This window comes from Cynoglossus semilaevis, chromosome 15, assembly GCF_000523025.1.
Source record: "Cynoglossus semilaevis isolate Cse_v1.0 chromosome 15, Cse_v1.0, whole genome shotgun sequence".
NCBI lineage: Eukaryota > Metazoa > Chordata > Actinopteri > Pleuronectiformes > Cynoglossidae > Cynoglossus > Cynoglossus semilaevis.
In genome coordinates this window covers 3,995,333-4,009,229 of record NC_024321.1, presented here as the reverse complement: position 1 = coordinate 4,009,229, position 13,897 = coordinate 3,995,333, and the positions used below count along the sequence as shown (strand labels likewise).

Below are 13,897 nucleotides of genomic sequence, written 5' to 3'. Positions count from 1 at the left end.
CTTCTCTGACTGCATAATCCTCAGCGCGCTGCTAAACTGATTAGCTTTCCCATGCTTAACAGCTGGTATCTTGGCCCAATTTGTCCAGCTTGGAATTGTTAAACAGAATCATGCCTGCTGCATTCTTCGTGCCAAAAGGACATTTGTCCCTGGAAATGGTCAGCAGCCAGGTACTGAGGAGTGAACGCTTACGATCAAAAAGGATTTCATGGATGTCGTTTGAGAGAAGGGAAGAGCAAAAACGGACCTATGGAAATACTGGATATAGTGCTGCATTGTGCTGGATGTCTCCATTTGCAGTGCACAGAGTCAGTGCACATGATGTAGTTTGAGTGCAGGATGATGTGTGTGGGTTTAGAAAGCGACCCAGCTCTCAGGAAATTGTTAATTCCCGCTGAAGTAAACAAGGCTTAAAGATTTCTGACTAACTGTATCCACCTCCTGATTCTCAGCAGCGTCCTGGAGCTCTCTGTACTGTGGATCAGCATATAAATCCACAGACATAATGACAGGAAACAAACTAATCTTATCTGAATGTTCCTGTCTCCTACATACAGGTTATTAAACATGATATAATCAGAAATAAACCTGCTTGTTTCGGAAGCTTTAATACTGGGAATGCTTCCTTTTTGGCTTCATGCTTGAAGATTGATCATATTGGATCACTTCCATTCCAACCAGTCCGTTGCATTCTCCACTGTGAGAGCATCCTTCTCCTGTCCTCCTTTGCTCCTACCCATTAATCATCATATGCTCTGTCCCTGCTGCTTGGCAGACCCATCGCTAACACATCAGAACATGACAAAACATTTCTACCTTCTTCAGCAAACTGCTCAACCATCTGCTCTCCCTCAGATATGTCAACCTTTTTTCATATCAGTGACTGAAAACAATTGAATTCTGCCTGCTTAAGTTGTTATATTTGTGAGCTACTGTATGTCAGTTTGTTATGATTACAACTCATGTCTATAATGGCTGAGTAATACTGCTTAATAAGAGGCAGAACAGTTAGATTGTTCTACTTTTTCCATAAGTCATCTTGGAACGATGTCGTGTGAATCAAAAAGTTCAGAAATGACAATGGATGGATGGATGGATGGATGAACTCTTCCTTGGTTGTATAAAGTCCAAAGCAGTCAGCAGGTATCTGGGACGGTACTTGTGTTTGGTCACTGCTGCCTGAGGCCACATTTTACCTTTAATCCCTCTCTGTCAGATCTATAACTACATCAGTGTTCTAATAGGTTCTTAGAGTACCCACCTTGTTTTAGAAGAAGTGTTGACCCACAGTTCTAAACCTGGCCATAAAATCCTGATTCCATTACATTATGCTAATGTATATGAAAACCTGGCCATAAAATCCTGATTCCATGGGGATAAGCCTTATGCTAATGTATATGCTATATAATATACAGGATAACAGATGTTCAGTATAACAGCGTTCGAAGAACAGGCACAACAGTGAACTGTTTCCAAACTCTAGATATAGTGCATCCCCTACTGGGTTTCTTCTGAAACTAAAAACACAGAATGCATCTTTATTAAGCAGTCTGCATCCAAACAGCTCTACTTCTGTGCCACACTTGGTAAATTGGTTCCTCCAGAGCCACAGCTCCCAACCAGACTGGGAGTCAGGTGAAAAAGTCAATTTCATACATATTGTGACAATGACCTCTGCAAACACTGCAGTTTAAATTGGGACGACATTGCACAAAAATGCACAAGCCAGGCTGCAGGCAGCGCTGACCTGGTCAAGCACCTTCATGAGCCAGTCAGGTCAAAATGTGACTGTGACCTAGGTCATGGCTGACTACAGGAGAACGGAAGACCCTGCAGAGTGCAAATACACTCAAAGGGTAACATCTGTACTAATGCTCAACAGTGGAAAATATTTAATACCTCGGAAACTTGTCCTAACATGCAAACATGAAACCAAGATTTATGCAATGTAAGACGAGTCAGCAGTTTCTGTCAGCGGTTTCTGTGGATCTAGAGTTGTGAACCTTTCTCTGTCACTGAGATCGACACCGCGAGAGCTTAATGTTAAAGCCATTAGAAGATGTTTAGAACGTGGCCTCCAGATACATCTCACTGTAGGGTTGCATGACTGCAATGCATAATGGGATATATTGCTTGGGTAGTGTAAGTAGTATGTACACTAGATTCCACATTGCACTATGGGATACATAGTGTCCTACATAGTGAACAACTTCTACGCACTACACGGTCGGACACCACTGCAAAATGGCCTGCCTTCTATGTAATGCACTATGTAGGGTGTAGGGGGCGTTTTCAGACATGGCCTAGGACTGACTGACAGATAATGAAACAACAATTCAACAAACTTTGTTGTTCTTTAAAATTGTGGATGTAATCATTTCTTTTCTAATGGAGACTTTTTTTTAGGTTTGACAAAATAAAGATAACAGTAGAAAAGCCAAAACGGCTGAATCCATAAACCCTTGGATCGAGTCCTCAGGTTCTTATAATTATAGTATGACTTTACAACAAAACCTTATTAATAATATTACGTTTTTTTTTAAATAATATGAAGCAATTTCTATCAACTCGGGGCTAGTCTAGTGAAAATTTTAATTTCATGGGTGACAATGATGCAGATGTGATACTAGTTTCCAGACAATTAAGATTATGTTATTTCTCAGATGAATCCGTCTCCAAGTGACACCTCAATTTGTCCCCCAGCGCTGTGTGTGATAGTGGTTTAAGCTAATGGTTTACTGTGACAAAAAGTTGAGATGGTTCCCATAAAAACAACCATGATAGGCCTGAATGTGAACACAATTTTCTAATTAAAAGTCTGAAGAATGCAGCCCATCTGTTTGACCAAAATTAAATACTACAATATTTATCAGATAACTGACAAATACTGTCGAAATGATGAGTAAAAGGCAAGCCAGGGATTAGGTAAAGATAATTGTCATGTAGGAGGCTGATATTCTCACTGGTGGACATCAGGATAGCGCATGGACATGCATTAAAGACAATTAGTCAACAAATTAATGACTGCAGCTTTAACATCTGCAGCTTTAGAAACATAAACAGGATTTATGTTTATAGTAAAGGAGGTGATGAAGTTGGTTTGTGCAAAACTGGAGGAGGAAAAAAAAAGGAACAAGGTAAGATGGAGGCAGACCATCTGCGGTGGGGAACCATGAAGCAGGCTGCTTAAAGAAGATGCTAATCCTGCCCTTAGGCATGTACTGTGTGTGTATTTATACCAAGCACTTTAACATTATATTGTACCTCTCACATTTAAAAAAATGATTTAAGCTGGTGATCATTTCAACATTTGACAGGAACGGTGGGAGTCATGCAATGAAATAATAATAATCTTTTTACTTTTTTCTCCTGATTCATGTTTTATTGACATGACTACAGGTAATTATTGAGTGATTTAATTAATGAATGTATTAATTGGAAAGATATTTATGTGGTTAAGTTGAGGAATCTGAGAAGAAATAGAACCAGCATCCACTGCTGGGATGAAGCTGGCTGAGACTCTGACTCGCTTATCCTGCAGGTGAATGTGGATTGTAAAAAAAAACGAGGGACTATGGGAGAAGACAAAGTAAATGTCCAAGAGATTAACTGCCCATGATTTGAAAGTGAAAAGTATCAACACATTTGTGGGTAGGCCTCAGCTATAACCAAACAGGTTTGCAGGTTAGACTATGCTGTGGTCATCAGATAGAGGAGACTGGAAGGGTAGTTCTGTAAATATACATACATACAGTAATATAAACACATGCATTGGCATTCTGTTTTTATCATGCCACACAAATGGATTTTTAACATAAGTTGGAACTGAAATACTTAAGTACCTGCGTCTCTCACTTACGCTAACACTGTGGTAACATCATAAAATAGGACATAAAAACATCACAAGAGTTTGACCTACACCTGTGAGCCATAATGAAGGGCAAAAATGTCCGAAAAAACACAAGAAAATAAATGTAGCACTATCAAATGTATAACCTACAGCGGGTTAATGTAACCAAAGCAAACTTCCCCGTTACTGCATATCCGTCCGCTCCACTCAACAATAAGCTCACGTGAAATATGTTTTAACAATGTACGCAGGAATGATGGAATGGAGGATGGAAAATAGCAACGTAATCATGATACGCCAAAGGTCGAGGACCTCCTTCAAATGTAGGGGGATTGTTTTCACCAGAAATAAAGACCAATAAAGAACCAAAAACACTATCCTAATTTACCTAGGACATTAAAGAAACATTCTAAGTTAGCCCCAGATGGTTCTAGAACTAAGACCAAAGTTATGACGGACCACCAATGACACTCCACCAAACCTGTCATGATGATAGACCCAAGAAAACGCAAGGTGGCAATCCAAGATAAGTGCAAAAAAACCAAATCCTACGTGCCAACGCTGCCTTTCTGGAGTCCAAGACGACAGTTATCCTCTTCCTAAGGATTCCTCCACCCCCACTGAAGCACTCATCTTAAAGATATAAATCACTTTAGGTGCAGCAGAATTGTCAGACATTATCAGCATCCAATTATTAATTGATTTCCCTGTCACACTCACAGTCCACTCCACCCATCTTCGTTGATGCCCCCCTTGCAATACAGAGTGACTCCATCTGTCAACAAGACACTGATGGAGTCCTTCGGCTCCTGTGTGGTAAATGCATTTGACCATAATGTCACATATAAACGAGAGCATCATATTTGTCTGACAGACAAGTTTGCGCTTATTCAGTTCCCCCTCCTGCCCCGTGTGGAAATCAATGGTCTTATCTCTACGGTGCAATATGGATCGGTTTTGGCCGCTGCGATAAGAAGAAAAGGACGACGCTGGAATTCTCAGCAACAGATCTTTTTCTCTGAGATCGCATATTGGACTTCTGCAGCACATGGATGTGAGCTTACTTTGGTGTGGTTTGATGATACAATAATCAGGTTTTCTTGCAATGATGGTATTTACATAAGAAAGAAATTGAATCACATCAGGTAAATTAGATCATCTTCACACTCCTGTGTGTAGGGTTCAAACTCAGGTGCTGCTAGCAGTGTATGTGTATGTACTGCCTGGATTTACAGTAGTGTAAGAACACAGGATTCTCATCGCAGCAGCCCTTAGGTCAAGATTCACACATTTATTCTCGTGTGTGTTTTGCATCATAACCCAGGTGTCCACCTACACTTCACTTGTTCACAAATACAACAAAGAAATCCACATATACAAAAAATCACGTTTTCATGCAGGTTGATTTTTTCAAGTATAATTTACAACTCACAGAGTTACATATGAGGATTTTGTTTAAAGGTAAAGATATATTTTTGAACCTGGCTCAATACACACGGTACTGGTTTTTGATGTTCTCGACCTGCAGTATTTCATGGCTATCATATCCTATAAATTTATTAAGAAAGTCAAGCATGTTGTCACGCAACACTATTGGTCACAAGAATATACAAAAGTCTGGCTTGGTTTGCAATGTTCTCGTCTTCAGGATTTCACTAGTCATCATGGGCACTGTTACGTATCTCAGTCCTAACATTTAAGACTGCAAGAATATTTTATATAGTGCATTGTACAACTCCCTTTTGTTTCACCCTGCCATGACTTGACTTTTTTGGCCCACACCTATGTTATACTACAACTGCAGCCTCTCTCCATCGCTCTCTCCCTCACACACACACACTTCCTCCCATCTTGGTCTGGTATTGTTTTTTTTCTCAGAGTTATTCTTGCCCTGCTGCAGCACTGCATCAGGATGTGGTGTTGGGCTCCTTAACAAGAACCTGACACTCTGAGGATCAATAGAGGATTGAATCTTCACTGCACCAAAAGTCAATGTACCTTTTTTTTTTAAGTCAATGACTGGCAACTCCTGACAAAAAAAAACAAAAAAAAAAAACAAAAAAAAAAAACAAAAAAAAAAACGGGGACTAGTCATTTTGTTTTTTTGTTTTTATTTTCAACGTAGGACACATTCACACTTTAGTTTTCCAACCTGCTTGTTCTCGAGTTGTCCTGGTTGTTAAATTAGCATTAGTTACAAAAGGTGTTAAAAAACACCTGCAGGGATAAAAACAACTGTTAAATAATTGTCTTAATTTATCATATTTCTTTGACTCAACCTATCTATAAAATGCTTTTCATTTTTTAATGACAGTAATAATCACCTGGTCAACCATATTCGTAAAGATATTTTCATTTCCACTGAATATAAATGTGGCCTTCTTTTAATGATTTCATACTTTTTCACTTTTTTACCAATGCTATACTACATATAACCAACTATTTTAGCCAATGAAAATGTACTTTGGATTTCTAGATTTTGTATTATCTGACAGGGAGTCTTTTTGTTGAACATTTTCAAAACCTTTTTTTATAATTCTATATATCTATATATATTTATATATTTTTTTAAATGAGTTTAACCTTTTTTTAATTATGTGTTTTAAAATTTGAGTATTACCTATTGTTTTATTTTTTAAAATGTGTCAGTTTGCTTTGTGGTTTTGGTTCATCTTAAACTACCGTTGTTGGATGTTCAGTCAAGTTTCCTAAATTTTTCCGAACTAATTTTTTTAAATACCCAAAATATGGATTTTTTCTTCTTTCTGTATTTCTTCTCTCTTCTCATTTTGCCTTGATAGGAACGTATGTCACACATTTAGTGAGCGGTCTTTAAAGAAAGATTATCCCTTAAGCTTGACCTTTTCTTTTAAGCAGCTCTCAAGCCACTACATGTGCTATCCCACTGATGAGTGATGCATGGTGGGAAGTCCATCTAGGTGAGGAGTCTAATTTGTTTCCTGATGTGTCAGTGCTTTGCTCTTAAAGCTATCACTTTCCTTTTCTGCTTTTCTGCAATGCTTCACAAAGTGCAGAGTATTGATTGGACTGCTCTAAGACTCAGCTTCGTCTGAATCCATCCAACACTTTCTGTAGAATCAAAGTGATGTTTTAAACATCGCATCATATCAGTGCAAGTACACATGCCGAAACATGAAGTTGCCATCTCCAAGGGCAAATCATAGTGAGCATAGCATAGTTCTCCCTCATGATAAAATCTAGTAATTTTAAAAATGAATATATGATGTATTATTATGTTGTAATTTTAATGTAATTTTTAATGTGAGATTAAATTTATTTTAACAACATTAAGACAAATGTTTGTTTATTTTTTTAAATAAATAAATAAATAAATTTATTCTATATTTTCCTTGAGATCATTTGCTCTTTCTCTGCTATACCAATAGCTTACATACTTTTATTAACCTATAGATATGCTCTCAATTTTTAAAATAATTTAAAAATTTTTTAAATGTTTTTAATTTATTTTGGGATTATTTTACAATATTTTTTTGTTCCAATTTGGGTTGTTTAATTCAGCTTCACTTATGTTTTAAATAAATACATTCTTGACAATGTCTTTATTAGGTATTTTTGTAAAATCCTAATTTTTTTGGCTTAACTTAACTTTTTTGTCGGTCTTAAAAAAACATTAAAATAACTTTTTTTGCCCAGAATTTAGGAAGAACTGTAGTTTTGCAAAGTGTAGCATTTTGTCAAGAATTTGTTTTTGTGTGTGTAGAGGAGGTTGTCCCGTGTCTTCTCTAACATCATTAAATCTAGCAAATAAATAGCTGTTTTTACATGGTTGAAAAAATCCTCTCACGCTGCAGAGGCAGGGACCACTGGAAGTATTTTGTTGTTCAGTGTACCCTCGTATGCTGCAGGTGAGTAAACACATCCTAAATTACTGTCTCACAAATGCATTGTTTCAGGAATTAACAGCATAGTAAACTGTAGGCCTCAGTGATCAGTAAGGGGGTGTTTTTAATGAAGGTCAGAGGTGGATGTAGAAACCGCTCAGACACAGTGACACCCCACTCCTACTCTCTGACTTTTTGGTGCTGACTAGCCTTTTGCCACACACACCATTAGACTTTAACACAAATCATTAGCCAGGGAGGTGTGAGGAGCACCAATAGAATCTCTAATCTCTCTCTTTTTTATCTGGTTACTCACTTTAATGTCTAGGCAGGTGTTAATGATGATGGAGCCCAATGCTGGCTTTGGCCAAAGAGCCACCAGCAGTGTAATGAGGTGAAAAGCCTGCTGTGCGACTAAAGTAAATTAAGGCACCTAACAATCAATAGTAAGCATGACTGAAAGCCAATGGGGCTTTGCTCCTGTTCAAAATAGGGAGGAAGTCATCGATTGGCCCACTTTATACAATGTTTGGTCGTGGCCTCTGACTTAATTGCACATAGAATTTGGCTTAAAAATAATAGAGCAGTGAAAATTCCAATGAACTACCTTAATGGCCTGTTTTAAGGCCTTCATTGTAAAATTGTGTAATCAACACTACAACATAAACACCACCATATAATATGTCAATAATGTGTAGTATTAAGTTCAAGTTATTGAATAGTGTAAGAATAAAGTGATAAAAGCTCAGTTTACTTTAAATCACTTTGGGTGAAAACAAAATGTATTAGATATAAATTGTGTAATTGTGTTCCATTGTGTTGATGGAACACGATTACTGCCAAAGCAAAACATGAATTAACTGAATTAAGTTGTTTTTTCCACCATATTCTACCTTAGTTATAATTACGGTGGAATTAGTTTTGGTAACCATTCATCTAAACAACAACTTTTTATCATCGATTTTCTTCTACTTTTGTTAGGTTTTGGCCTAGTTTTAATTCTGTTTAACTTCCTAAATGTAATTTTTCCCAAAAGCCATTTGTGCAGACCCAAGTTTATAATTTTGGCAAACAGAGAAACTAGAATAGTGACTGTCCTTTTCACAAGTAAACAGCTTTGTAACTTTCATTGTTCCCTGTTCAGCCAAACTGCCTTAGGATTATCAAGGTGGAATTAGAAAATGGTTCAACCTGACCAAATTTATATAATCTTTAGAAGAAAAAAAAAAAGGAATAAACAAAAAATACCAGACCTACTTGGACAATTATACTAAGATATGAGTCAATATAAAACCCCGGTAGAGCCTTCACCTATTTCCAGTTGAAACTGGGTCATGGATCTCTTCCCTCAAGGTGGCAACAGTGTTATCACCGGATGGAGAAGAGACCCACAAACCAATGAGGTGACAGCAGAATGTCAGTGTCAGACTCCAGTGTGCTCTTGTACAGGGACTCCTGACCAGGCACTGCGTCATAAGGGTAGGGGCTTACACTCCAGTGTCTCACTCTATACCTAACAAGGATTTGTCAAGCTTGTTTAAGCTGGAGAGTGAAAGAGAGCTCTGCTACTGGAGGTTAGAAGTTTTTCTTTATCCCCTTATGATTTACTGCAGCGAAGTACTGTCGACTCCACTGTCTGTCAATCTCCACCAGTCTAACATTCTCTAAAGTGACGATATAGATCATGTCTCCAGCATTTGCTTTAAACCTGGTGTACAGTCGTAGAGGAACGACTTTGGGGTAAAAAAAAAAAAAACTGTACGAGAAACTAGTTTAAACTGCATTTACTAAGAGTGCCTTTAATTCCGGCTGATTTCAGGGTTGCTTACAGTGATAAGTGTTTGAAGTAAATGAATTGACGTCAGAGTGCAGCCTTGAGAAGAAAGCAGCTGAAGTACAGCAATTTCTATGACCTTTTCATCTGTTGTTTTCAGGTTAAAATCCATTATGTATGATCTCATGCGAACATGAATGCACTCAGGAATAATTTAGATTTTATTTAAAAATGGAACCTTAAAAAAAACTGATTTGATGAATATGTTTTTTAATATATTGTATCCTTCTTTTTATTTTTTTTATTTTTTTTAATTTGACAATACTAAACAAATGAAAGACCATTGTTTTAAATATATATATTTTTTCGGTTTGAATTGAAACATTTTAGCATTTTCCTGCTTCTCACTGGTTTGGATTCAGCTGCCACTTACACACTGCACATCACCACATTTCCCACAGAGCTTTGCTTCCTATTTAGCACTGGCTTTCATAACAATTGAAACCCCACCCCAAAAAGTATAAAAGGTTATGCAAAACTATCACATTTTTGTTTTTAATTCATATGCATTGCACAACAAATTAAGAGCGTTAACTTTCTCAGACTAAACTGTATTATAAAACCGCACCTTTGAGGCGCACCAGACCATGAAGTCGACTCATTTCTCTTTGTCTCAAAGATAAAGGAGTGTGGTTTTTTTTGCAGGTAATTGCTGATGTTAATCACAGTCATATTTGAGAGCGAGGTGAGCCTCTGACATTCTTCCAAGCAGACGAGGCCAGCGGTCAAATGCTTTCTTTACCACAAAGAGCTTCGCTGACTAATTACTCCAGTTCAGCAGCTGACACCATCCCAGTTTCTTCAATGATGTTGTTAATAGTCTCTCCTGTAAATACTGTTTTTCTCTGAAATATAAAATCGTAATCAGGAAAAAGATTATTTTCTTTTTCTTTTGTCCTTAATATTTAAATATATGCTGACGCTGTTGGTAGATTTTGACACTCTATTGTCTGCAAAACACTGAAAAAATAAGTTGAGTGGGTCAAAGCAAATCCCAGCAGTAATCTAGTAATTGCTGCATAATACTGCATAATGTTGGCCTTTAACAAAACTATTAGTATTGCTACTGCAATGATGTATGAACTGAATATTGTAGTCCTGCATTCAGCCATTAGGAGCAAAAGAGAATCCCAAGGAAGGGAGTCAGATAGAAGATTTCTATCACAGACACCACAGTCTGAAGATTCTGGTGATCCAACACCGTCCAGTTTGATGTCTCAATAACTATTTTCAACTTCTTCTCTAAAATGATTCATCACAGCAACACATCAAAGTCCAGCCTGAAAAAAAAAATCTCTGTAAAAAAAACTGAAAAAAGATAAAGCACTTCACAAATTAATGGATTTTGTCTGTTTCCATGCAAATATGGCTCTCTTTCCATCCTCTTTGGTTTTCTATCATGTTTTCTTTGACAAAAATGTACTCCGTTAGTTCCCAGAACAGCTTCCATTCAGAATCCTGTGAGAATTAGCTTCATGTTTACATGATGCTATCAAACTGCTGAGTTGTCAGATGCACATTCAAGCAGAGAATCTCCTGCTCCGACAAATCCCTCTGGATGTTCTGCTGGGTTTTAACATTCACTGATCCCAAGCTGACTTTAGTGACATGGTGCAGTACTGATGCTAGAAGTAACCATTAGCAGATGGGTAAATTATGACCATAAAGGGATGCACGTTGTTAGCAATGCTCCTCTCCTCAGTAGCTGCAACATATAAACACTTATTGAACTTAGGGTGTGAAGCCAAGGTCTTCCAGATATTTTTCAGAGAAAAAGATTTTTGGTCTGAAATAATTGTACAGGGAAAGCTCGACTTACGTCGGAGGTCCTTTCCTACAGTTCACATTCTATATCAGAACCCATGTCGCTCACAGTTAAGTTTGGGAGCCATAATGAAGCCAAAACCAAATGAAAGAAAGTGAATGTAGCACAAACCAATATACAGCGTAAAACCAGAGAATGTAAACAAAGCTATCTTCCACGTATAAAACCGCATGACGATGTATTTGTCCGCTCCAACAAGTTCCCATGCAAACTACTTGACAAGTTTTAACGCTGTACGTCGGAAAGATGGAACAAAATGGCGACTTAACCATGAAACGTCGATGATAACCTACAGCTTAAACCTTTGGGATTCAAATGAGGCTAGGCTACTAATTTTCCCGGGTCCCGGGTTAGAATCTAGAACTTACCGTTCTCTACTTATTCGTCTTCTCGGTTCATGGCCGGTCTAAAGTGTGACATTTTGTTCGATGTTGGCCGGGACTGTCTCCATCTTGCTCTGTGACCTGTTAACAGAAAATGCTGTTGAACACTGATGGATGGACACGATGGAGTCAGAAGCATCGCCACATCTCACTTCTCCGAAAAACCTTTCATCAAAAACATGGTTTCACTTTTGAACTATGCCCAACAGCTGTGTCCAAACAGCCTGAAAGCAATCTATAGAGCATCCGCTGCCTCCAGTCACTTGAGAAGCTCACTTAAAGACATCAATACTCCGGGAAATAAGACACAGAGTGATGGTCTCTAGGACGGGGAAGTTAGACGGCTGACTGTGCTGCCTTTACATCTTCTTTAAGATGTTGCAGCTCACTGTTGTACATGGAGTGAAATACTTTATGCCTCTTGTTATACGCCCAAGCTGCACAGACTGTCAAGCCAAGGGGGAATAAATAAAAGAAACTTGTTTTATATTTTTTACTTGGGCCTCGTGACCAACAATCTGAACCAAATATATAGGCTCAACATATTTGTTGTTTCCTACTGCTGTGTAATGGAACTTTGCTCAGGGCCAAAGACGGCCATTAGACACATATGACAAGAGAATGTTGAGCATTGATTTCTTTCTAAAAAAAAACAAAACAATTTAATATACAAACAGAAACAAATTAATAAAAATGAAATTATCATTTAAAGTGAGGAAGCGCAATTACATCATCTGCTAAACTTCAGGTTCTGAAATAGTTCTGTAAGTTTGTGACACTTACTGAAGCAGCAAAGTCATTTCAGGAGTTTTGACAACAACAAAATCAATTCCCCTCATTCGGCTGCACCTCGGTGCAGTGATTGATTGTGTTGACTCAGATCTATAATTGTGTCACAATGGGGTTTCACTGCGTTATCACCTGAGCACCAACGTTTGAGGGATTTGTTATTAGCTTTCCACTGTAATGCAATACACTGCAGTAAATATACCTGTAACGGATGACGGTGGAATAGCAAGAAAAGAGAAAAAAAAAAAAAAAAAAATCAAGGACAATTACTGAGAATGTATTGTGCTTCCAGTTCCATGACACTGATTATCGCTAGCATCACCAAGTCATTGCTAAGGGCAATTATCAGGTGCTTCACCTTAGGAAAGTCTGGTCTTCAGTGTTAACGCAAAACAGGTGATAATCAGAGCCAGCCTGGATTAACGAGCACCCCCACTGCTGTAATTACCGAACATTTCTCCATTGGTGGGTCATGACTTTACAATAAGTAGCAAGGCTGATATTTCTGTTATTATTATCACTATTATCTGCACAAACTAAGATTTTACTGTGAAGCTTCATTTGTCTACCTTTTTGTAGGAAAAATGTCAAAATAAATGTAAAAACCAGACGCTGGATACAAGAAAATCAATTCTTATTTCTCAAGCACTTTAAGTCAGAAAAAAATAAATAATCAGAACATTTAACTTGTATTCCCAAAACATTGTCATTAAAAACACGGCAGGGAAGAATTTTTTTTCTTTTTTATTATAAAACAACAACAACAATATTTTACTGTGGAAAGGGAACATTACCCCACTGGGTCATAGATTAGTAATAACTTTGATTTTCAGACATCACACTGCAGATTTTCAAAAACTTGTCATTGGAGAAAAGGATGAAAAAATGTTCACTTAAAATAAATATGTATAATATAATGTATAAATAAATAGACTGAAATTGCCAAATTGCCAAAATACCTGACTAAAGCTGTTACTGGAGACAGAAGAAAACTTAAGTCAGTAATTAATAGTCAGAATTTTCTTTTTGCAGGTTAGCAAGAACTAATCACATAAGACTTGTAGTTCATCACAGGGCCACATGGGGTATAGAGACAGGGAAACATTCAGACTGACGTTCATCATCATGGTGAATTTAGAGTGAATAACAATGAAGCCAATCGGCCTGTTTTTGTATTGAGGCAGGAAACTGGAGTCCCTGGAGAAATCCCAGGCAGGAATACCATGCACACTCCATTCAGGAAGACCCTAAGGTGCTACCAGGATAAAACTGGTGGTGTTTCCACCACAGTGTTGCCCAAACTGTCTGTCCACCGTTATCTCTACATCACAAAAGTTTGACCTGTGCCGATTT

General features: G+C 37.7%; 1 protein-coding gene across 3 annotated transcripts in view; it reads right to left on the bottom strand.

Moving 5' to 3' along the window:
* lingo2 (leucine rich repeat and Ig domain containing 2) overlaps positions 1-13,897 on the bottom strand; it is a 199,125-nt gene that overhangs the window by 135,659 nt on the left and 49,569 nt on the right. Inside the window, exons 3-4 of one of the 3 annotated variants that reach the window (XR_003051948.1) lie at positions 11,741-11,836; positions 9,859-10,392 (exon numbers count right to left, since the gene is read on the bottom strand). The exons of 1 other annotated variant lie outside the window; for it this stretch is intronic. The gene's annotated coding sequence lies outside the window, so the exon portion shown is untranslated. Of the gene's footprint in view, positions 1-9,858; positions 10,393-11,740; positions 11,837-13,897 lie in introns of those variants that run through there. One more of the 3 variants, XM_017039506.2, reaches the window with a different exon arrangement.